The sequence below is a fragment of the Sturnira hondurensis genome, unplaced genomic scaffold (assembly GCF_014824575.4).
Source record: "Sturnira hondurensis isolate 20B ecotype Veracruz unplaced genomic scaffold, ASM1482457v3 Scaffold0004271, whole genome shotgun sequence".
Classification (NCBI taxonomy): domain Eukaryota; kingdom Metazoa; phylum Chordata; class Mammalia; order Chiroptera; family Phyllostomidae; genus Sturnira; species Sturnira hondurensis.
In genome coordinates, this window is record NW_028076902.1 from 3,691,268 (window position 1) to 3,715,383 (window position 24,116).

The 24,116-nt window shown below is 40.1% G+C and overlaps 1 non-coding gene across 1 annotated transcript; it reads left to right on the forward strand.

The window, feature by feature from the left end:
• Positions 1 to 19,664: 19,664 nt before the first annotated feature.
• LOC118986487 (U1 spliceosomal RNA) lies at positions 19,665 to 19,828 on the forward strand. The gene has a single exon (XR_005066385.1). It is a non-coding gene; the product is annotated as a U1 spliceosomal RNA (small nuclear RNA).
• Positions 19,829 to 24,116: the final 4,288 nt, after the last annotated feature.

Sequence of the window (24,116 nt, forward strand, 5' to 3'; positions counted from 1 at the left end):
GGTTTCACAGGATTGAACATTTCACAAATTTTGCATAATTTAAAACCACTGTATCTCATTGACTTCTCTTGAAATCTGTCTGAGAGTTTGGGCACTCTGGCTGGCTCATTTTATCTTGTATAGTGGGCTACTTCCAGCTCATTGTTTATTTCCAATATATGAGATCATTATGTATCAATATTTGCTTACAGACCACCCACAGTGTGCTTCAGACCCTTGTAGGGGTCTTTTATTTCCAGTGCTCCTATTTTTTCCCCTTAATTCTGCACCAAAGATGCCACATCTTTGAGACTGGAGTCACAGTGTTGTACATTGACTCACATCCAGCATAAGTAAGCGTTCTCTGGATGAAAATTCATGTTGTTCCTTTTGTATTTGTCAGACATGTCACACGCATCTCTTTGGGGTGATAATTTTTTCTTTCTTAAATTTTTATTGATTGATTTTAGAGCGACAGAGGAAGGGGAAAGAGAGAGAAACATAGATTTGTTGTCCCACTTCTCTGTGCATCCGTTGTTTGATTCTTGTATGTGTACTGATTGCGGATGGAGCTCAGAACCCTGGTGCATGAGGATGACACTAACCAATGAAGCCCCCCAGAAAAGGCAGTTTTTCCTCTTAATAAAAAGGAAGAAAGGGAAGGAAAAAACAGAGAGATTCCCCTGACTAGTGTCTTCCTCTGGTCTCAGGTCTAAGCTTTCTGGTCACATGGCATTTCACCTTACGTGGGCGGGAAGACCCAAACTGCCAGGCTCTGTGTGATTTCACTTTGTATCGCCGGAGGCAGAAACTCAAAATGAAACCAATGAAAAAAACCAACGTGTTCTTAATGGTTTTACCCAAACCATAAATCTGTCTCTTGGAGGGAGAGGGGAATCACCCAACATCTGATCCGGTTTCTTCAGCATCTTCCAGAGTAATATTTGTCAGTTCAGTGAGCACCAGCTGGGACTCACTCAAGGAGTTTGTTGAAAATGCAGATTCTTGGCCAGGAGGCAGGGATTTAAATAGTTCAAGGTGCCCTGGTGGTACTGACAGTCATCGGGACCTAGGAACAAGGCTGAAGTGATGGTAGGCTCAGGTTTTCATTGATCACATACCACGTAATGGAAAGTTTCACAGCAGGTTTGAAATAATGTAGCCGACACCTGTGAAGTGACGTGTGTCAGGCATTTCACATTTAAATCTAGGACTACAGTACAGACTACTACTATTAGTGTGACTTTATAGAAGAGGAAGCTGAAGAACAGAGAGGTTAAATAACTTGCCTAGAGTCGAACAGCTGATACACAGTTGTCATTTTTTTCCTGGACCCTCAAAGCAAAGTAATTACAAGAAAGAAAAAAAAGCTGGCCTAGAGCAGAAGTGGGCCCAAAAGGTTGATTTACATTAAACTCCTAAATAGTGCCTTGGTATTGTGTTATGTGCCTTATAAATTATTCCTTTAGGAAGTCCTCACTGAACATTCAGAGACCTCATGGCTTGGGGTAGGATTCCACAAAGGGAAGGCATCTATAGGGAATTATAGTCTCTCAGACAAACTAGTAACTTCTTAGCAAGTGCCTAGGCAGAGATGAGAGGACTTTGGCGTGAAATAGAAGAATTACTGTTCATTGAGCTGTTTCCTTGTTACCAGGCTCTGTGATACATGTTTTACATGTATTTTCCCATTTATTTCTCAAAGAACTGTCTTCATTAACTTCTATTAATAATCAGTTGGACAGGTAACTAAGGCTTAATGATGTAAAGAGACTCGTCCGTAGTCATACAACTTCTGCATTGAGGTTGTGATATGAAGATAATGCCTCTCTCTCTCCAGAGCCTATCCTTATTCCACTGTAGTTTATGCTTTTGGCTACACAATCAAATAGGATTTTTTGTTTTCTAGAGAATTGTCATCCATGTGATAGTAACCCAGGCATCCTAATCACTGAGGTCATTCTGGGGGTTAAAGAGACCTTTTTGATGGCTTATAATGTCATTGATCATTTGCTTGGCTTTCACATTTTGTCCCCTGGTTCTGTTGTCGTTGCCTGGTGTCTGGGACAGGTAAGAATCCTTCAAAGCTAATATTATCATGGCCAGGATCATGGCCCCTAACAGGACTGGCCGATGTCTAGGAACTGAAAGAGGACCAGATGTTTTTTAAGAAACATTAGAGCTTTATCTATAAGTACTCCATTTGGTTACCACAAAAGGGGTGGCCTTCTGTGCCCTAATTGGGTTCCTTAATTTTCGTGAGAGGATGTTCAAAGTCTGGTAATGTGCTATATGCAGGTGAGAATTTAATAAAATTATTTTTAGAGTTCTTGGTCATGAAGAAACCTTAGTAATAATCTGGCTTGCACAGAGGAAACAATGAACAAAATGAAAAGACAACCCACCAAATAGGAGAATGTACTTGCCAATGATACATCTGATAAGGGATCACTAGCCAAAATTTATAAAGAACTTACAAAACTCAACACCCAAAACACACACAATCTAACTGAGAAATACCAAAGGTCCTAAATAGATACTTCTCCAAAGAGGATATACAGATGGCCAATAGACATATGAAAAGATGCTCAATGTCACTAATTATTAGATGCAAATTAAAACCACATGAGATATCACTTCACACCTGTCAAAATGGCCATCATTAATAAGTCAACAAACAAGTGCTAGTGAGGATGTGGAGAAAGGGGAACACTCATGCATTATGAATGGTGGAAATGCAGATTGGTGTAGGCCACTGTGGAAAATAGTATGCAGTTTCCTTGAAAAATTAAAAAATGGAACTGCCTTTGGACCCATCCAAACCACTTCTGGGAATTTATCAAAAGAAACCTGAAACACTAATTTGAGAGAATATATGCCCCACTATGTTCATTGCAGTATTACTTAACATCGCCAAGATTTTGAGGCAGCCCAAGTACCCACCAGTAGATGAGTGGATGGCACAGCAGTGGTGCACTTACACAGTGGAGTACTACTTGGCTGCAAAAAAGAAGGAAACCTTTTGCAACAGTATGGATGGACCTGGAGAGGATTAAGCTAAGTGAAATAAGCCAGTTGGTGAAAGAGAAATACTATATGATCTCATTCATATGTGGAATCTAATGAACAAAATAAACTAATAAACAAAATAGAAACAGACTCATAGATACAGAGAACAGACTGACAGTTGTCACAGAGGAGAGGGGATGGCGGTCTGGGTGAATTAATCCCTTTACCTTTTTCACCCAGACCCCCATCCCCTCTCCTCTGTGACAACTGTGAAGGGATTAAGCAACAACAACAATAAAAAACCTCATAGACACAGACAAAAGTATGATGGTTGCCAGAGGGAAAGGGGGGTGGTGGGACATAGAAGAGGATAAGGGGGAATAAATGGGGATGGAGTAAGATTTGACCGGGGGGTGGCGAGCACACAATACAACATAGAGATGATGTGTTATAGAATTATACACTTGAAACATACAGTTTTATTAACCAATGTCACCTAAATAAATTCAATTAAAAATTATCTAGCTCACCCTGGCTGGTGTGGCTCAGTGGATTGAGATGGCCTTCGGACAGAAAGGTCACTGGTTCGATTCCCAGTCAGAGCATAAGCCTGGGTTGCAGACCAGGTCCCCAGTGTGGGGCGAGCGAGAAGCAACTGATTGATGTTTCTCTCACACATTGGTGTTTCTCTCCCTCTCTTTCTCTCTCGCCTCTTGCTACTAGTTATCTTGAACAAGTCACTTAATATGTAGGTATTCCCTTCCCTTTTCAGTAAGATGGAGAAATTGAGCTAGATAAACTGGTTTTTTTTTCAATGAAATCTAAAAAAAAAACAGTTTATCTAGCTCAATTTCTCCATCTTACTGAAAAGGGAAGGGAGTACCTACATATTAAGTGACTTGTTCAAGATAACTAGTAGCAAGACTAGAACCTATGTCCTGACACCCAGAGCAGTACCTTTATTCTACCCCTTTAATCTGATTTTATACTGGCACTGCCTTAAGATGAATTATGTCACGAATAAGCCATAAGAATTTTAATTTTAAAATGATTTACACGATAAGGCTTTCCTTTAAATGCTAGTGATAAAGTTATTTTAGAGTTCTAAATATACAATGGCAGATGCTGAGAGAAGCTCTCCTAAAATATTATCGAGCCCACAGGAGAGTGTACTACTCAGCAAAGGGGAAAACCTACTTAGGGATATTACATTTGTTTAAACATATATCTAATGGTGAAGAAGAAAACCTTACAAAGATAGTAAAGGAAGAGATATATATTGCTGTTACCATCATTATTATTTTTCAGTCTATTCAAGGCCTCCTGCCTTATTGTGGAGGCCTGGGTCACACACACATGGGTTGTTACTCATGCCATCCCTCTGACCCAGTGTCCTTGGAGAATGAACATAAGAGCAGAAGGGACCTAATAAAGAATCCATTCATTAAATTCAGTATTTCATTCATTAAATATAATCCCATCAGTGTTGAATAGATAAGGCAGCAACAGGGCCCCTGCCTCTTAATTCATTACTTGGCCCTTCTGCCCCCCCTTCATACTAATTTTGTCCCATTGACTTTGCACTGAGAGAGTAGAAAAGCCCCACGGCCTTTTTCTTTTTAACATCTCACTGAAGTGTGACATTCACACAGAAAGCTGCACATATTATAAATGCACTATTCCCTGACCTTCACAAGATGAACACACTCCGGCAGCACTGGAGGACCACACACCTGGTTTCACAGTCTGGCTTCACCACTTAACCATCTGCATAACGTCAGGCAACTGTTTTAATGTTTTTGAGCCTCACTTTGCCCACCTATTAAATGGGAAAGAAACATAAGCATTTCATAGGTATTTGTGGGGAGCAAAAGATAATACATGTAATTTACCTGGCATTCTTCTTCCTTTCCCTAATTCCAGAAAAGTTCTGGAAATGAAATCCTTCAAAGTGAATTAGACATGTGGAAGCTGAAGTTTGTGATGTTTGATAATAACTCATATGAATCAGGAATTGTAATGAATGATATGAACTATAGAAAGCAAATGGGACCATGTGAACTGCTTCTTTGGTATAACTGATTTTGGCCCATTCTCTTCAAAGCTCATCTGAGAAACTTAGTTTGAGGTAGATTAAAAATTCACACTATGTATTTATTCATATATCCCCTGCTTCATAACAAAAGGGGATTACAGAAATACACATAACACCACAGTATTTAAAATAAATAAGTAAGTGAGTGGAGGCCAAAGTAGAAATGTAAGCTAAAGCTTGGGGCATGGTTGATACACAAAGGGCACAAATTCAGATCGTTTGCTAGGTGTGGTTTTTGGAGTTGGCTTTAAGCTTCGTACCACTCAAAACAAGTAAGGGGAATGATTAGTGACAAAGTTCAGAGTGCCCTTGTGATATGAAAACAAACCAGTGAAGCAGGGGAAATACAGTTATATTCTTGGCACCAAGACCTTCCATGGGTCCTCACAAAGAGAATATAAAAGTGGTGGGATTCCCCATATTAAATAAAAATGATCTGGTTTATATTACTGTGTCTTAGGCTTTGCTTCAGTGTACAGGTGGCACAAAACAAATGCCTAATTTAGTACAAATAGTCTTATAAATGATCATAAACTGATAAAATTCTATTCTTCATTTTATTACAATGATACAATGCGAATCAGTATAGGCTGGTTACATGTGTCCTATAAATCTATCTATGAAGTTTCTAAACCCCCCAAGCAGTGGCGTGGTAAACGGGAATTGTATGTTTAGGCTGGATGGGGAATAATGAATTTTTAACAACTCTTCTAAAGAAGACTCAAAGAGGGAAGCATCATTTTTAGGAAGTGCTTGGGAAAATGAGGTTGGGAGAAGCTGAGGCGGAGTGGACTTTCTAGGTGTCAGCTCCATTCTGAGAGATATAGGCCTGTCCCGTGAAGGACTTGACCTCGGAAAGGTGAAAAGTATGCTTCACTGAAAATAACTGAAGAGCAGGTTTAGGGGTAGGATAGGAGTCATTTTGGACACGTTGGGTTTTCAGCATCCCTGCGTGGGAAGTTATACTCACACACACGCACCCTCACTCACGCGTACCCTTATGGTCATGTTAGCTGCACTAGCTGGCAGATTCCAGCTGAGTGAAGGCCTGTACATTGAGGCAAATGATTAAAAATAGGGTTCAGTTTTGAAATGTGGATGTTTATTTAGAAAAGCCACCCTTTTTTTTTAAAAGATTTTATTTATTTATTTATCTTTAGAGGGGAAGGAGAGAGGGAGAGAAACATCAATGTATGGTTGCCTTTTGTGCGTCCCCTGCTGGGAGTTGGCCTGCAGGGAACTGGACTACAACCCAAGCATGTGCCCTGACTGGGAATCGAACCTCGATCCTCTGGTTCGCAGGCCCGCGCTCAATCCACTGAGCTACACCAGCCAGGGCCTAGAAAAGCCACCCTTAATAGGAACAAATACAATGTTTTACTGTAATCAGTGGTCAAGTAGTGGGTCTCAAAGACTGGTTCAGGAGCCCCCAGGGATTCCTGGCATCCTTTCACTGAATGCATGAGGGAGGTCAGAGCTATTGTTATAACAATAAGATTTATCGGGGTTTTGTTTTGTTTTGTTTTGTTTTTTACACTCTTTTACTCTGTAGACTAACCCAGAGGATACATGATATGATATCCAGTCACCTTCTCCAGAGCCTGGAATTAAAAGAGGTTTGAAAAAAACGTAAAGCAATACACATTTCTAATAAAGTTTTGTTGTAGAAAAATAGCTATTTTTCATTAAAAATATATGCTATTTATGTCAACATGTGATAGGTTTATCACTGTTATTTTAGATAAATAGATTTAGACTGAGTTCCAACATGGAAACTACCACTGTATGTAACTGACATCATCAAGGAGTCCTGAGACTGAAACGAGTGAGAGCTCCCGTGCTGGGAGTGTGTGAGCCCTTGCCCGTGGTGGTGCTGCAGCCGTCACAGCTCGCCAAGCAGTGTGGGCCCGAAGTTCCAAGAAATGTTCCTCCACATCACTGCCTGGACACGAACCTGCAGGCACGCACATGCAATTGTTCCAGATAGTGTAGGCATCTCTGCTTTCTTTATCAGTGTGTTCATAGATATTTAGTTAATGTTGGGGTTGTAACAAGTAGTAAAGCAGAAAAGGTCTCAGCCTTCATGGAACTTATTTCTAATAAATGTGTGTTGAGAAAGCAGAATTGTCAAGCATTTACAGGACTGGATAAATACATACATATTACAGATAAATACATACACTTGGTATCCAGGTGTGACTCTGGAATTGGTACAAAGTGAACCTCCGACTGAATGAATCCGCCCTGTCCACTGTGGGCCAGGCCTTGTGCTGAGTGCATGTGTATGTGTTAACTTCATAGCAATCCTATGTAGTATATAACATCGTGTGCCTTTGCAGGTGAGGAAACTGAAACTCAGAGGGGTTAGATAATGTGTCTAAGTTGTCGGCTAATAAGAGATCAAATCAGGATTTGTGAATTTTTTTAGCATCTTTGACCTAGGTAGTCTTTCTCTTTTAAGGAAACAATAGACTTCCCCTTGAACAATCTCCACATCTGAGTTAGAGAAGGGACTGGCCTTGCTGTCCTAAGGTAGCATGTCTCTGGACCACGTTCCTGCACAGGTGCAGGGAGCAGTGGTGTAGAAGCCTTCACAACCAGGCTGGGAATCTCGCGCCACCAAAGCCGGCCAACAAAATAACCACTGCAAGGTCCGTTTTCTCATATCACCTTTCTGCCAAGGCCAGTGAAGATTTCACACCTTTTCTTTCTTTGCCAGAGCTGAATATTGTTAAGTCTCTCCTAGAGCGGACCTTCCTAGACCTGTAAATGGCTCAATGTGGATCCTGATACGTATAGTGTGCCCAAAATAGTAGGACCTTGGCTTCAAAGCCACCAAGTTTCGCCACTTGGGTTTTTCCTGGCAGCTGCCACAGCAAACTTCTGTCCTGGAAGAGCTTTCTCTGAGCCTTCTGGTGCACCAGCTGCCCTGCCCCTTCACCCTCCCACAGAAGGCTCTCCATACCTGCCAGAGGACATCGTCACTGGTCAGAGCCCTGTGTAGTGACTCTCTTGTGTATGTATCTACCCCTCCAGGAAGAAAATTCAAAATCCTTGCCTAATTCTGGAGTCTTTCAGAAGTCTCCAGACCTGGAAATGTGCAATCTAAATGGAGAGAGCACATGCGTCCATACCCACAAATGATCTTCATTTCAGGAGGGATTTAGGGCCTCTGCTTGCCAGAGTTTTGAGTGACATCCTAGCTCCATGCATATTGTTCTGTAATTTGAAACACTTATTGTAAGTGTAGCTGATGACACACACACAGAGGTAGCTGGAATGGTGAGTGGTGCAGAGCGGAACACCATTTATTATGTAGCTGAGTTCAAAACATTCAGGTGTACCAGTTTCTCTGGATGGTTCCTCCTGTTGAAACTGCAGTTAGCTTGTCGATGAAGCCCCCTCACCTGTGATGCCACGTTTCCTCTCAGCCCTCTTTGTGGCTGATCGTCGTAGTATTACTTAGCTACGGCAGTCTCAGCTGCAGACCTCTTGCCCAGCTGATCAGTCACTCCCTAACCTTTGTACTGTTAGCTTGGTGAACTTTTGGTACATTCACAGGGCAGGCAAGAAAACTACCTCTGTACTCAGAACAGTTTCCCCTGTCTCTTTCCCCAGTCTCCTCCTTACCACTTGTAACTCTTTGGGCCATGGTTTAAGTAAGGGTCGTTCCCCAGCTTTCTCAAATCTGGCATCCTGGCTTGTGTTTGGGGGGAGAAATTCCAGGAGGGTATTTACGGCTAAGTATGTTTTTAGCTGGCAAGCAGTAATTGTGAGTTTACTCCCTTTCTTAGAAATGGGTAGTCAGCCTCTGCCTTCCATCTGGCACTTAAGCAGCTGTGTCACGTCCTATCCTCAGGGCAAGGCACGTTGTCTGGGAGGGTGGTACTCAGCAGACCAGTGCCCTTCAGAGTTGGGCACCTAACAAAGCAGGTTAGATTTGTTGGTCTGGTTTACCACAGCCCCTCTGAAGAGAGTCAGAATCCTTATTTCAAATAGAGACCAACCCAGTTGGAGAGACCCCTGCACTGGTGTTAGCCCGTTGGCAACGGTGATGGTAAAGTAGGGACTTTGGAGTGAGCTGGGATCATTTTGACCTTAGGCAATTTAACCTGTCTAAACCTGTCTCCTGCACAGTGGGGGCATATATCTGCCTCCAAGGGCGGTGGTGAGGGTTAAATGGATCATGTAGACAAACCTTTGGGCTCAAGATGGAGTCAGGGCTCTTGGTACATGCAAACTTTTATTTGTATCCAACTTCATGATCTAAACCTGCTCACAGTGCCAGTTTTTGTTGCTCTGATACCCCCCTCCCCATTAGCATTAATAAGGCCAAAGGAGACCATGTCCACAAGGGTGGAGCAAGTAGAAGCCGTCCTTCAGGCAGCCTGGGACTCCTGGAGAACAGCTAGAGAGAAAGCTTGGAGGCGGATGGAAAGCACTGAGAGAGGTGCTGGCTAGGGGAGCCATCTGCGTGTGTCTGTGCCCCAGCCGGTGGCCAGTTGGTGCTTTCCCTTCTTTTCCTGACTTTTTTTACTACCGAACGGGCTGCCACCAGACAACTGGAGAGCTTGGCAGGGTTCTGGGACTCCGGACCAACGCCACGCCTCCTGACGACAGAGCAGACACGGGTGGTGCTTGCACGCAGTAACATGGCCTTGTCCCGCTGCCCTCACACTGACGCTAGCACCAGTGAGTGTGGGGCCACTCCAAGGAGTGAGAAAGTTACACTCACTAGGCCCCACACCGACATGTATGCATTTGAAACCCTCTCTCAGGGCCTTCTCCTTAGAGGCAGCCCCACCGGTCAGGATTAGTACTCGAGGAGCAGTTTCTAACTACCGGCACATCTCAGACCCTGATCTGTTTTTGAAAACTTAGTTTTTGTGCTCTTCTACACGACTGTGACCAGTGTTGCTGGAACTGGGAACTCACCAGTGCCCAGCACACCCTGCAGCTGCCTTGCTGCATGCCCTCAGTTCAGCCTCTCAGCTTCCACCAGGAACCTGCTTCTCCTCTGCCACGCGGCCCAGAGTTAGAAACTCACCAATGAATCTTTGGCTCTTGCTGTGCTCTTCCTGAATGAGTTGTAACTCTCATTTTTTTTTCTAGCTTTGCTCTCTGATCTCAAGAGCCACATCCAACAGAATGCTCATTTAAAAAAAAAAAAAAGCTTTTTCAGTATCTCCATTAATCGAAATGACTTCAGTTTAAATTATATGCCTTACACAGACAGAACTCAGAAGACTAGAGTTGTTAGTTAGAAAGTGAAAGTAGCTGATAATCCTTTTTCATATGTGAAAAAACTGGCAAGTCATTTAAACCTTTTTCCTCCTGGTAACTTAGAAGCAATAGCAAAGTTACTCGAATTGTGTCGCCTTTTATTTTTCCCTCCTTGTGCCCAGGATAAAGATGTCATAGAAGCTTTTATGTTCCACTCTCCTGCCACACTCTTTAGGTAGGAAAGTAATTGGCCTTTTCCTTAAGAGGAGGGTAGGAACAGACTGTGTCTGAGCTATTCTCTTGCAAATCCCGGTGGGACTGCATAATAAAGTCTGTCTAGCTTCCAGTCTGCAACTCTTCTCACTTTCCTTTGAACAAGGGCAGTAAGTTGCTCTTTTTCTGCTCAGTTCTCACACTGAAAAAATCCAGTAGGTGGCCAAAGAGTCTTTAAAAGACTAAAGACAGCTTCAGAGAGCCATTGGAAAGAAAAGTGTGCTTGTAACTTTGTCCAGCAAACAATGCTGGAGAAGTTGAATAGGGCTTCTGGATCCCGGCTTAGGGACAGGTGACTTATTTAGGCAAGTTACAAATGGACATGTTTGACTACAGCTAAATTAAGTTCTCAAAACAATCCCCCAAACTGGAGTTCAGACTGTGGAAGCAAGTGCTCAGACCAGACTGCTCAGCTGGCCTCCTTCTAGCCTCATTTAGAGCATGGTGTCATCCTTTGCAGTGCCCCAGGAAGGGTATTGCGGGGGTTCTCCATGGAACTTGAGAGAACTCTGTCAGCCCCGCAGGAACCAAACAAACCCCAGGAGTTCCATGGGCTGAGAACTTTGCCCTTTGTAAATTGCTTTTGTAAAAAATCCTAAGTTGCAGAGACAGAGATAAGGAAATTGCTGTTGCTTGGTACTGTTTTATGGTTCTAGCATTGTATCCTGTGGTGTCCCATGTTCTTTGATTTGAGTTATGTGACGCTCAGAAGCAAACATCACCCTGCTCTCGTTACCTAGAACTGGCTACAAGTCAGTGCACATCTGGTTACCTGTATGACCTGGGTCACTGAGTGTTGCCAGGAACAGTCTTCATCTTTGAGTAAAATACTCACTGAATGTGAGTGGTGCCTTCAGCAGTACACACACACACACACACACACACACACACACACTCATATATACAGCAGTAAAATATACATTACGTAAAATTTACCATTTTAGCCATTTTCAGTGGCATTAAGTGCCTTCCTGTTGTCATGCTATCACCACACCATCCATATCCCCATTGCCCCGCCACCCAGCCACTGGCACACACCATTCTAATTTCTGTCTCATAAATGATAGAGTATTTGCTTTTTTTTGTATCTGGCTTATTTCAGTCAGCATACTTTCCTCAAGATTCATCCATGTTGTAGAGTCTGTCAGAATGTCATTCCTTTTTAAGACTGAATAATGAAATTCCTTTGTACGTGTATACAACATCATGTTTATCTATCTGTGAACACCTAGGTTGCTTCTACTTTTTTGATGTTGTCAATAAGGTCTTGGGTAGACATGTAGAAGTGGAATCACTGGATCATAGGGTAGTTCTATTTTTAATTTTTTAAGGAACTGCCATACTGTTTTTCATACAGGCTGTACTATTTTACATCCCCACCAGCGGTGCACAAGAATTCCATTTTCTCTACATCCTTGCCAACAGTTGTTGTTTTCTGACATTTTGATACTAGGCATTCTCATGAGCAGAAGGTGGTCTCTCATGGTGGTATGTATGGGACAGTGGTTGCTGTAGTGTTGGTGTTTGCTGGTATGCACAGCTGAACCTTCCTGCTGGGTTCTGTGTGATGCAACAAGGCCTGAAGAGAAGGCCCCTTGTACCCTTTTTGTTTCCTGGAGTCTGTGGCTGCAAGCATGTGCTCTGTCTGCTCTAGCTGAGCTCTGAGGCTCTTCCGGGCAGCTACAGAGAGGAGATGTGTGAGCAGGACTTGCTCTGAGCTCCATCCTGAAGAAAGGAGATTTAGTAGCTTGGGATGGTCAGGACTCCTTGAAGATCTTTGTCCCAAGCACATAGGCAGGAGCCAAGGCATTTAACTGGACCAGCCTGCTGAGGTGTGTGCTTTCATTGGGAGGCTAACTCATCACTGACACATTTTTAGTTTTACAAAGATCTTCTACTGATTTGAAAAAAGACACCTACTGCAAAAGCATTAGTTTTCTAGGGTAAAGAGAAAGATGTAAGACCTATTTATCACGGGTTTATGTTTTAAGTGGAATGATTGCTTTTTGGATGATATTGAAAATTGTGTCTCCAGTCCCAGATTCTGTAATACAAGGAAACAACATATACAGTTCAATATGTGTAAGATTCTCTACTTAAGTTAGTAAAATACAGTAATGCTGTTACATGAAATTTGGGAAATAGAAAAAATACAACCCTCTTCACTTCTTTTTATTATTTTGGTAAATTTATTTCCAGGCCTTTTCATTTATTTTTAAACATGTACCTGTAATAATATGTACATATAGTGTAAATAAAATTTCCTGAAGGGTTATACCCATTTCCAATGCCTTAACAATATAGCATATGAAAGTATTCTCTCATTTTATTATGCCTCGATGGACTTTGGGCATTTTTTTCTAATTTAAGAAAAAACTAAAAGCTACTTTGCTTAATATATATTTCTTTTGTAATTTTTGTTACAAAATATTGTTTCAGTTTGTGTTTTGCTTTTTTATTTTTGACATAGAGATAGTTCATATTTATTTTTCCCTTCCTTCCTTCTTTCCTAGTGCCCTCCTTTCCTTCCTTCCATCCTCCCTACCCTTGGAGCTTAGGAGAGAGAGGGAGGCAAGGAAAACACACCTGGGGGAAGAGGGCGGGGAAGGATTAGACCTGCTCTATAAAGAGAGCTGCAGAGATGGTTTATATTTCTGTATGGTTAAGCCACTGATTTCCAACATTTTTCATTTTTCATTTTACAGAATTTTCCAAATTCTGTAGCCCACCACAAAATACATTTTTTGCCAATCTGACAAAAATTGGTATAATTTTGATTCATTCACATCACATTGCTATTGTTGTGTTGACTATTGTCATTTTTTTATTGGACAGTCCAGTGGGGAAAGGTCAGTGGCCCTGACTAAACAGTCAGGTAAATTACACGTTTCAAGAATTCTTGCAGCACACTGGTTGGAAATCGCTGGGTTAAGCAATTTATATTCTTTTCTTTTTTATATATCCCTTTAATTTCTAATTGTATGTAGTCTATTCCTTATGTGCATTAAAGTTTTAAAGTTTCTTCTCTTCCCAGTGCTATGATACATTTTTTTCTCCCCAGCAGTATGACAAATTTTGACAAGTATTATTTTTATTTATTTTAATCTTACTTTTCTGTTTTAAAAATACATTTCTAACTACTGACCCTAGGGAATTTATTTGGTATAAGGTGTGAGGTAAGAATTTGCCTTGATGTTTCCCCCAAATTGGTAGCCAGTTGTTCCAACAATAATTAATTACTGAATAGTTCTTCCCATCTCTGATGGTTACTGATGCTACCTTTAACATAAACCAACTTCTAGTAAGTATATTAGACAGATCTAGTCCTAGTTTATCTATTCTTTTCTATTAATTGCTTTTTTCCCTTGCATAGTCCCAGGGTCTTTTAATTATAGACTTATAATTGTTTTAATATATACTACCCCTTTTGCCTATAGTTCTTTGCAAAATTTTCTGTACTATTTTTACTTGCTTCCCTTAGACACATGTGAGAATTATCTCCCTACAAAATATTTGGGGTTTTGATCAGAATGCATTTAACATAACAATGAATTTAGAATATACATTTTAAATATTGAAGTTTATTCTTCCTGTCTAAATCTTGCCTCATCTCTATTTCTTATTATGTATATATATGTATATACACACATAGGGGTTTTTCCCCTTGTTTTGTTTATACACAAACCTTGTTGAATTTGTTGCTTTGTGAATGGGGTTTTTTAAATTAGACTTTTGTGATGGTTATTACTTTCATATAGGAAATGTGTGTGTGCACACATGTGCCTTATAACTATCCATTTAATAGAGCAAAGCATTGGAAAGAACACAGTCTGTGCAGTCTTTGGAATTGGTCAGACTTGAGTTTGAATTTCAGCTCTCTGCTACTTAACAGATGCCTGAGCCCAAGAATACCATGTTACAGTGTTGGACATTGTACCACTGTATTTTACAATTAAAACATGGTTTTATTATTATTTTTATTTAATTATTATTCAAGTACAGTTTTCTGTCTTTTACTCCCATCCCAGCCCACTCCCCCGTGCTCCCCACCTCCCTCCTATTTCCATCCCCCCTTAGTTTTTGTCCATGTGTCCTTTATTAGAACAGGGTTTTAATACATGATAGCTATTACTGTCAGATTTCTCTGAATATAGTTTCTCCTTCATGTCTTTGGGTTTTCTATTTAGACAATGATATCATCTATAATTGATGATAATGTTAACTTTTTCTTTCCAAAATTTAAATCTCTCTATCTGTTTTATGTCTTATCACATTGGCCAGAAAAACTTGCAAAACAATACTACACAATTTTTTTTTCTTTTGGGGATATTTTTATTCTTATTTTTAAAGGAATTCCTCTATCTTTTCACTATGAAGTATAAAAGTTGGCTGTGGTTTGAAATGCATACTGTTTATATGTTGGCATTCTTATCTTTTAACTGTTTTAAAATTAGAAATCAGTTATCTCAGAAGATTCACACAATTCGAACAACTTTATTTATAAATTACAATATTGATGTTACCTAAGAGGAAAGGTAGAAAATTAAGGATCAATCCTATCTTGAATATACATGTTATTATTTCCTCTAAAAATACCTATCTCTGTTTGAGGTTTTTATAAGTCCTCTTATGGATTTTAATACTGAAAAGCAATTAATCTCCTGGGGGGGAGCTGGTGATGGTAGTAGGTTGGGAACCTTCCTTTTAATGCCTGACCGCCAGCTTCTTTATATAGAAATCCGTGCCCTGCTTTTATATCTGGCTTGGGTCACATGGGAGCCTTTAACCTTTGATTCTTACTTTGAATTCCCATGTACACCAAAACTTAGAACATTTAAATTTTAAGTAGAAACCATATTTAAATTTTATAATCTTAAACTTGGTATTCATCTTATTAAAGTTAATTGGTATTTTAAAGTAACAATTGTCTTCCTGATATAAAAGTAATCCATATTTATTATAGAAATTTGGAAAAAGTGGATAAGCACCCAAACAAAAATTAAAAATGGCACATACAGTTTTCTAAGATTTTTTGACTTAATGTATTTTGAACATTTCCCAATTTTAAGTAACTTTATACTTAATGATTGCTAATGGTTAACATGTTATTCCATCATGAAAATATTTTACCATTTATGTATCAAAGCCCTATTAGTAGACATTTAGCTTGTTTTTAAATTTTCATAATGGTAAATAATGTAATGATAACCATCCTTATATTAATATCTTTGTTATATCTCTGAGGAAGTTTCTAGAATTATTTTTCTAGAAGTTGAATGGCTGGCTGAAAGTGGTACACATTTTTAAGGACAATATGCTTAAATTTTTAAATCTGTTTAAAAAAAATCTCTGTTTAAGGTAATTGAAAGCAGTATCATTCCCAAAACATATATTTATTTTCTTTTTTTTCTTTTTTTAAAAATATATTTTATTGATTATACCATTACAGTTGTTCTATTCCCCCCCTTCATTCCCCACCACCCGCACCCTCCCTCCCCCACCATTCTCCCCCACCTTAGTTTATAACCACGTGTCTCAAGTTCTTTGGATTCTATATTTCTCCCACTATTCTCACCCTCTCCCCTGTCTATTTTCTACCTACCATCTATGCTATTTTCTGTGCCTTCTCCCCCCTTCTCCCTCTCCCACCCCCCTGTTTCTAACCCTCCATGTGTTCTTCATTTCTATGGTTCCACTCCTGATCTAGCCGTCCTCGTGGCAGCAGGCGGCAGACAGGACGCCATAGTCCCTCTTTGACCCCGCCCCCACATACAGCGTCACAAACCAGTGACTTAGTTGCCCTGCAATACCAGTGAGAGCCATTGTCCCTCTTTGACCCCGCCCCCACGTACAACGTCACAACCCAGCGACTGAGTTGCCCTGTTCTAGTGAACACTTTAGGGCTCTGATCCTGCTATGGAACAGACACGAACAACCCGAAAGATGGCGCAAGAAGAACTCAAAGTCCCAGAGCCAATCACTCTAAGCGACCGAGAAACTGCCAGCCTCTCAGAAGCACAATTCAAGACACTGTTTATCAGGATGCTCACAGAACTGGTAGATTATAGTCACAAATTAGAGGAACAAAGTCACAAATTAGAGGAACATATGAAGGCTAAACTAATTGAAATGAAGGGAGATGCACAGGAAACCAATAGTGATGGAAAGGAAACGGGGACTCAAATCAATGGAATGGACCAGAAGGAAGAACAAAACATCCCACCAGAAAGGAATGAAGAAATGAGAATTCAAAAAAATGAGGAGAGGCTTAAGAACCTCCAGGACATCTTTAAACATTCCAACATCCAAATTATAGGGGTACCAGAAGGGGGAAAGAAACAGCCACAAGTGGAAAACGTATTTGAACATATATTTATTTTCATCAGCTTTGCCAAAATTAGATATTGGAATTTTAAAATATTTTTGCTAATTAATAGGGAAAATATCTTACAGTATGTTTCGATATACATTTCTTTTGTTACCACTGATGTATAACAAAAAATATGTTCATTAAGTATTTGTATGTGTTCTTCTATAAATTACTTTGCCCATCTTGTAGTTGAGGTGTTCTTTCAATACTGACTTTTTAAAAAGTCAATAGAGCAAAAAAATTAGGAGCATGGAACTGAGAAAGAGTTCTATATCTAAATCTCCATTCTGCTACTTATCCACTGTGAAACTTTGGACATGTTACTTCTTAGCCACTCAGTGTTTCCATTTCTTTATTTTTAAAGTGGAACTGCCCTGACTGGTGTGGCTTTATCCCACCAACTGAAATGTCGCCAATTCAATTCCTAGTCAGGGCACATACCTAGGTTGCAGGTTCAGTGTATGAGAAGCAACAAATCTGTTTCTCTTTCACATCATTGTTTCTCTCTTCCGTTTCTCCCTCTCTTACCCCCCTCTAAAGATAACAAATAACAAAAAATAAAAAATACAAGTGGCACTAACTGTATCTCCCGTATAGGGTTATGAGGTGACCTTATGTGCAAAGCACTTAGCTTGTCGTACACCTAATAAGGACTAAATACAATCTGGCTTTTATCACATTGAGGTTCTTCACCAACTCTGCCTGTAAAGATGCTTTTTTCCCAGTTTGTAATTTCTCTTTTGATTTAACCTGTAGTGTCTTTTATGTATTTAAACTTACCGTTATTATGTAAATGGAATGTGGCTTATTCCTTTATGACTATTCCTTTTCCCTAAAAAACCCTTCTCCACCCCTGATGATCAGATAAATATGTACCTACTTTTCTTCTGGTTCTTTTATCATTTTATATTTTTCATTTAAATTTAAAATATTAGAATAAGTTTTATTTAGCCTTTGGTGTAAAGTTAGTGGGAAGTTACTATTTGGTATAATCTTCTTTTAAAAAAAATTGTTGATTGATTTTAGAGAGAGAGAGGAAGGGGGAAGGAGGGAGGGAGGGAGAGAGAGAGAGAGATTAAGAGGGAGATTTGTTGCTCCACTTATTTGTGCATCCATTGGTTGCTCCTTGTATGTTCCCTGACCCGAGATCTGACCCACAACCTTGGCATATGGGGATGGCGTTCTAACTGACTGAGCTACCCAGCCAGGACAGATTTTTCCCTTTCAGTTGTTCTAATTACGTTAACTAATCTATCTGTTTGCCCCAGTAAATGGAGCAATTTACTCCAATTTGAAATGCCATACTTATCATATACCCAATACTTCCAGAATTTCTGCTTGATTCCTTTGATTTGTCTATCATTACATTGGCACCATAGCATAGTGTATGTAGCATATGTGCATTATGTGCATTCTAGCTTTATTACATCTTTAATATCTGGGTGCACTCATCCCCTTTCCCTCCTGTATATGTATTTTTGAAACTGGGAATTTGTTTGTGTGTGTAACTGTAGGTTCACAGCCTGCTCAAGATTTAAATGTTTCTGCTACTCTATTCAGTGCAGTAGAGAGAACCTGGGCTTTAGACTTCTAGGACTTGGATTCCACACTTGGTTCCACCACTCCCTAATTGTTCAAGGTGGGCGGATCATTCCCTCTCTGTGTACCTTGGGCTCTCTATTAGAGTAATCATGTGAAAATCAGCACTTACTCCAAATTCATCTAATGCAGCAAGACTAATCAAAGTCATATCGCTCCCTTCTGTCCTGCTCTACAAAATAAGTCAGTGTTTTAAAGCTGCAGAAAATGTCTAAATCAGTAGTTTGATTATAACTGTTGTATTTTGTCTGTTGTCACCATAATATAACTTAAATGACATGAGGATGGTATGAGCCATTTATAAGCACCTCGTATGCATAAACATCATGCATGTATAAATTCAGCTCCGTAATCATACTCATAAATGAATAATGATCATGTGGCAGTTAAGAAATAAGGACCTTGATATCGCACACTTCTCTAGTTTATTTTTTTAAAGATTACATGAGAAGTATGATGCAACTTTAACACTTCCATTGGATTAAGATGTATGATGTTTGGCTGCAAAATGTAAGTATTAAATATCAAATTTTTAAACGTATACTAACAGGTACAGTTTACTGTATGCCTGCCATGGGCCAGAGGCCTGTTTTGAATGCCTTATGCATGTCATCTCTTTTAATCCTCATGACAGTGCCCAGGTGGTAGTGACATCTGTTTTGTAGTTGAAGGAACTGAAGTTCACCAGATTGGACACCTGTATTATTGACAGCTAGTAAGTGATAGGGCCAGGATGGAACCCAGAGCTGTCTCATGGCCCAGTCCGTGCTTTTCCACGGCCACATCCAAGTACATTTGTAGTTCTTGTTTTGCTTTGTAAAAGCCAATTTCTGAGAAGCTGGAAGAGAAAGAAAAAACTTCTTTTAGCGGAAGCCTGACACTTGGATTTCAGTTTAGGAATAAAATATCATCTGATACACAATGTTATGGCTGTAATCCATAGGATAGTTGAAGAACTGATGCAACAACAGTGTAAAGGTAAATTCTAGGGAAGATGAATGGATTTGATGTGTTTTAAAATTTGAATTGCCTGTATTGTCTATCATACTCTGTAGATGATTGCTTTGAATCTTTGACTTTGATGGAGATATTTATGACATTAAAGATAGTCACATCAAACTCACCTGGCAGAGAAGGTGCCCTGATTACGGAGGTGGTTTTCCCAGGGCGAGGCTTACACATTGCACTCCGGATGTGCTGGCCCCTGCGATTCCCCCGAAAGCGGGAAACTCGACTGCATGATTTGTGGCAATGGGGGACTGTGTTCATGCTCTCCCCTAAAAAAAAAAAGAATTTTAAAAAATATAGTCACTTCAGTAATGGATTTAATGAAATGATTTAATATTTTTTCCTTATAAGAAAATCATTGCATGTTTATTGTAGAGAAATAAGAAAACAGAGATAAACACAATGGTGAAAGAAAAAGTTCCTCATAACCCCACATCCTGGAAATAACCAGTGTTTAACTTTCTGGTGTCCACAGTTCTGTATCTTGGTTAATTTATCTGTGACTATACAATTTTTTACAAGTATGGGATTATGTATTTGTAGCCAGATTTTTTTCACATAAAAATATATCATGAACTTTTAAAATGAAATTAAGTATTCTCCAGGATCATTTTTAAACTTAATTAAGTATAGTTGGTATATGATATTATATTAGTTATACTAGTCATGAGTGTATAATACAGTGATCTGACATTTTTATACCTTACAATGCATTCACCCAACTAATTCTAGTAATAATCTGTCACTGTGCAAATCAATCACAGTATTATTGATTATATTCCCCTATCTTTTTCACCCATTTCTCCCACCTCCTCTCCCCATTGGTTTCTGCCCAGGATCATTTTTAATAGGTATAAAGTATTCATTTCATGGATGTATGATCGTTTAGTTAGTTTCCGATTCTTAAACCGGTTGCTTCCAGTTGCCTTTACTTGTGGGATTATCACAAATTTTACTTACTATGATATCTAACAGTGTCTTGTTCCTCTAGGCTCTTCTCATTCCACTGTGTCTACTCTAGGTAATTCTATCCCAACATCCTAGCATATGGTTTTAATGAAACCCATCTACTCTGTAGTTATTCCCTGCAGTCGGGCAGGTGAGGTTTGGCTGTGGAGGCTGTATCAGTCTGCTAAGGCTGCCATAACAAGGTGGTATAATAGACCAGGGGTTTAAGCAACAGACCTTTATTTCCTCACAGTTCCGGAGACAAAAAGTTCAAATTCAAAGTGTCAGCAAGGTTGGTTTCTTCTGAGGCCTCTCCTCTTGGCTTGCTGATGCTCTTCTTCTTCCTGTGTCTTACATGGTCTTCTGGGTGTGTGTATGTGTCTGTGTCTTACCTACTCTTCTTACAAGGACATCAGCCATTTGCATTAGGTCCCACCCTAAACACCTCATTTTACTGTGTAAAGTCCCTATGTCCAAGTACAGTCACGGTCTGAGGCACTGGGGGCTAAGACTTCAGCACGTGCATTTGGCAGGGACACATTCAGACCACAAAAGAGGCATATAGCTTTGCTGTAAACGGTCCTACTGAGGAGGCAATTTGTAATGCAGCTTTGAAAGTTTCGGGACATGTTGTTGTGTCACACACGTTAAACAAATCTGTAGGCCTGCTGATTTGTTGCTTAGCAAATCTGTCGCCTGTGAGGCTCACTAGGGCAGGGATCGTGTGTGCTTTGCTTACTGTTGTGTGGAGAGCCTGGAACATGATCAGTGTCTGCCAATGTTGATGGAATGAATGAGTGAATGAACATCAAACTTCTTTAGTAACATGAAGTAACAGAGTCAATCTACATACTTATTTTTTAAAATTTTTTGCATGTATTTCATTACTTACTGGAGGTGTGCATTTGATGAAGTGCCTGAAATTGCCACATTCATTACCATGTAGAATTCAGAGGCAGTGGGTAAAATCACTCCAGTTCTCTACTCACTGTGAAATAACAAACACACAGGCATTAGATATGACTTTCTTTTTGAGGGCTATACACATATTATTTTCCGTGTTTACAAATGGTCGGGGTTTTTCAGGGCTATCCAGTTGTGGGATTTACTGCAACATCTTCAGCACTTTTTACAGTTGAAAACTCTGGTCTGATCCTTGGACCTGGGAACACGGGGACCTGTTCTGTGAGCAAGCTGAGGCAGGCAGTGTGGACAGGGTCGTTGGGGACACGAAAGCACTGTCAGCGGTGTCCACTTATAAGTACCGTTTGGGGGTGCACTTAACTGAGCCTGCAGGAGTTTTACTTTAGTGGGTAAAATTCACTTACTTACAAAGTAAGTGAATCCACTGAACACACAAAGGTGCACATACATGTTCCTTATTGAAGAAGTCGTTCTTTTATTTATTTCTATTCTGGCTTGTGAATGAAGAGCTCCACCCACAAAGAAGCAAATATTGAACTGTAAGTATTTTAGGCACAGAAAGCATCATCATCCAATGAGAATAGAACAGTGTTTTTTAATATTTGCTATCAGGTTTGAAGTCAGAAGCAGGAACAACTGGCCCTTTCTGTGTCCCCTGAAGTTAAATCATTTAAAAACTCTAGTAGGCAATGAATGTTATATCATGGAGGGAATGTTGGTGAAGAGAGTTATTTAACCTTCCCTGACATTCTGATATCTTTGAAACAGTTTAGAAGTATGATAATAACTCAGCAGTGTAAAATTCAATTGAGGAAAATTCACACCAGTGTAAAATTCAAATCAGGAAATAAGCAACATTTGGCTTCTGGGCAGCAAAAGGTGAGGCCGGTACTCATGCTCACTATCCATACATTTCTGACATCTTGATATTCCAGTTCTCTGGTACCAGAAATTCCATGTATTTCTGATATCTATCTATATTCCAGTTCTCTAACATCTGTAGATGAGAAATGATTGATTAGAAAGGCAAAAGCAGGTTGCTATTAGCAGCCTACTGAGTTCAGAAAGAAGCAATGAGTGATAGCCAGATGGTAAGGTTGGAAAAAGAACACTAGACAAAAAACTCAAGTTGGAATTTACTGTGGAGTCCTAGGGTATGCTAGCTACCTGAGGTCAATAGCTACCTCAGAGATGTGTAGTTTCTGAGGATGTGATGATCTTGTGGCCTAGTATAAGTCTCGTTTATAAAAACTAACCTTTTTAAAAAAAAATCCTCATCCAAGGACATGCTTACTGATTTTAGAGAGAGGGGAAAGGAGTGAGAAAGAGGGAGGGAAACGTTGATGTCCTGACCCGGAATTGAACCTGCAACCTTTTGGTTTCAGGGAGGACACTCCAACCAGCTGAGCCACAATGCTCAGGGCTAGCTATAAAAAGTAATCTTTGTATGACAATCCAATGTAATATTTGAAGTTTATGATAATATTTTGTTTGTATATTAACTTTATGATTTTTTAGAAAAGGGAGAAAAATAAGGCAGTGTATAATACATTTTAGAAAAATTCTACTCCGAGTGGTTAACATTTAGAGGGAAAACCATTAGCCATCAAAATAATGCATACCTCATGTTATCTGGGTAAAGTAATGATGTACTTAGGATAACAGTTATACAAAGATGTTGTCAGGAGCCCATCCCTAGGACTGTTTATCTGAGAGGGAGAGCTTAACTGGCTGCATTACTATGGGGATTTGGAAATTTTAAATGACATCTCATCCTCTGCTTCGAAACCTCCGCTTACTTGCCACTCCTGGCAACTCCCTTATCCCCCCAACCCTTTCCACATGGTACCGCTCCTCCTATGTGCTTATTCCACCTCTGCACACTTTGCAAAATATATTCCTTAAGAACCCGTGATATGCCAGTCCTAGGCACTGGGGTAGAGAGATCCTTAGCCAAGACTTGTTTCTACTATCAAGAGATGTCCCATCAATTAAGCCTGAGGAACCCCTTGTTCTGAGAAACTCGAATTCTCAGGCTTCTCCACAGCACTCCCCCTACTTCCACACCCCAGTGGGAACTTGGTTTCTCCTTAGAGATATCACTGCCTTCAAAAGCCTGTCCTTAGGAAGGCCAGCTCTCCCAGTTCACTGGGGAGGCCTTGGAGTCCACGAATGAGCTTCTACTGTCCCTCCCACGCCAGGCTCACCGTCTCCTTCCAGCACCCACTTCCTGTTTCAGTCAGCGTGGGATGCCAGAACAAATTACCGTAGGCTGGGTGGGTTAAACAAGAGAAATTTATTTCCTCAACATTCCGGAGGCTGGAAGTCTGAGACCAGGGTGTTGGCAGTGGTGGCTTCTTCTGAGTTGTCCATTCTTGGCTTGTAGGCGCTCCCATCTCTCGGTGTCCTCACTTGGTCTTCCCTCTGCATGTGTCTGTGTCCTACTCTCCCCTCTCTCTCTTTTATTTTAGTTTTTAAAATGTTCTCTCAAGCTTGCTTTTTTTTTAAGGAAGCCAATCTTTGAGGGGGTTTTTTTGTTGTTGTTGACTGTAGATATTTTTCATGCTGCTGCTGCTTTTTCTCTGGCTCATTAATGTCCATGTTTGAAGTATCAGTAGGAATATTTATTTCTGGTATCTGTGGTTCCACCAGGTACATTCAAATTTTCTGATGCTAAAGATTTGACGA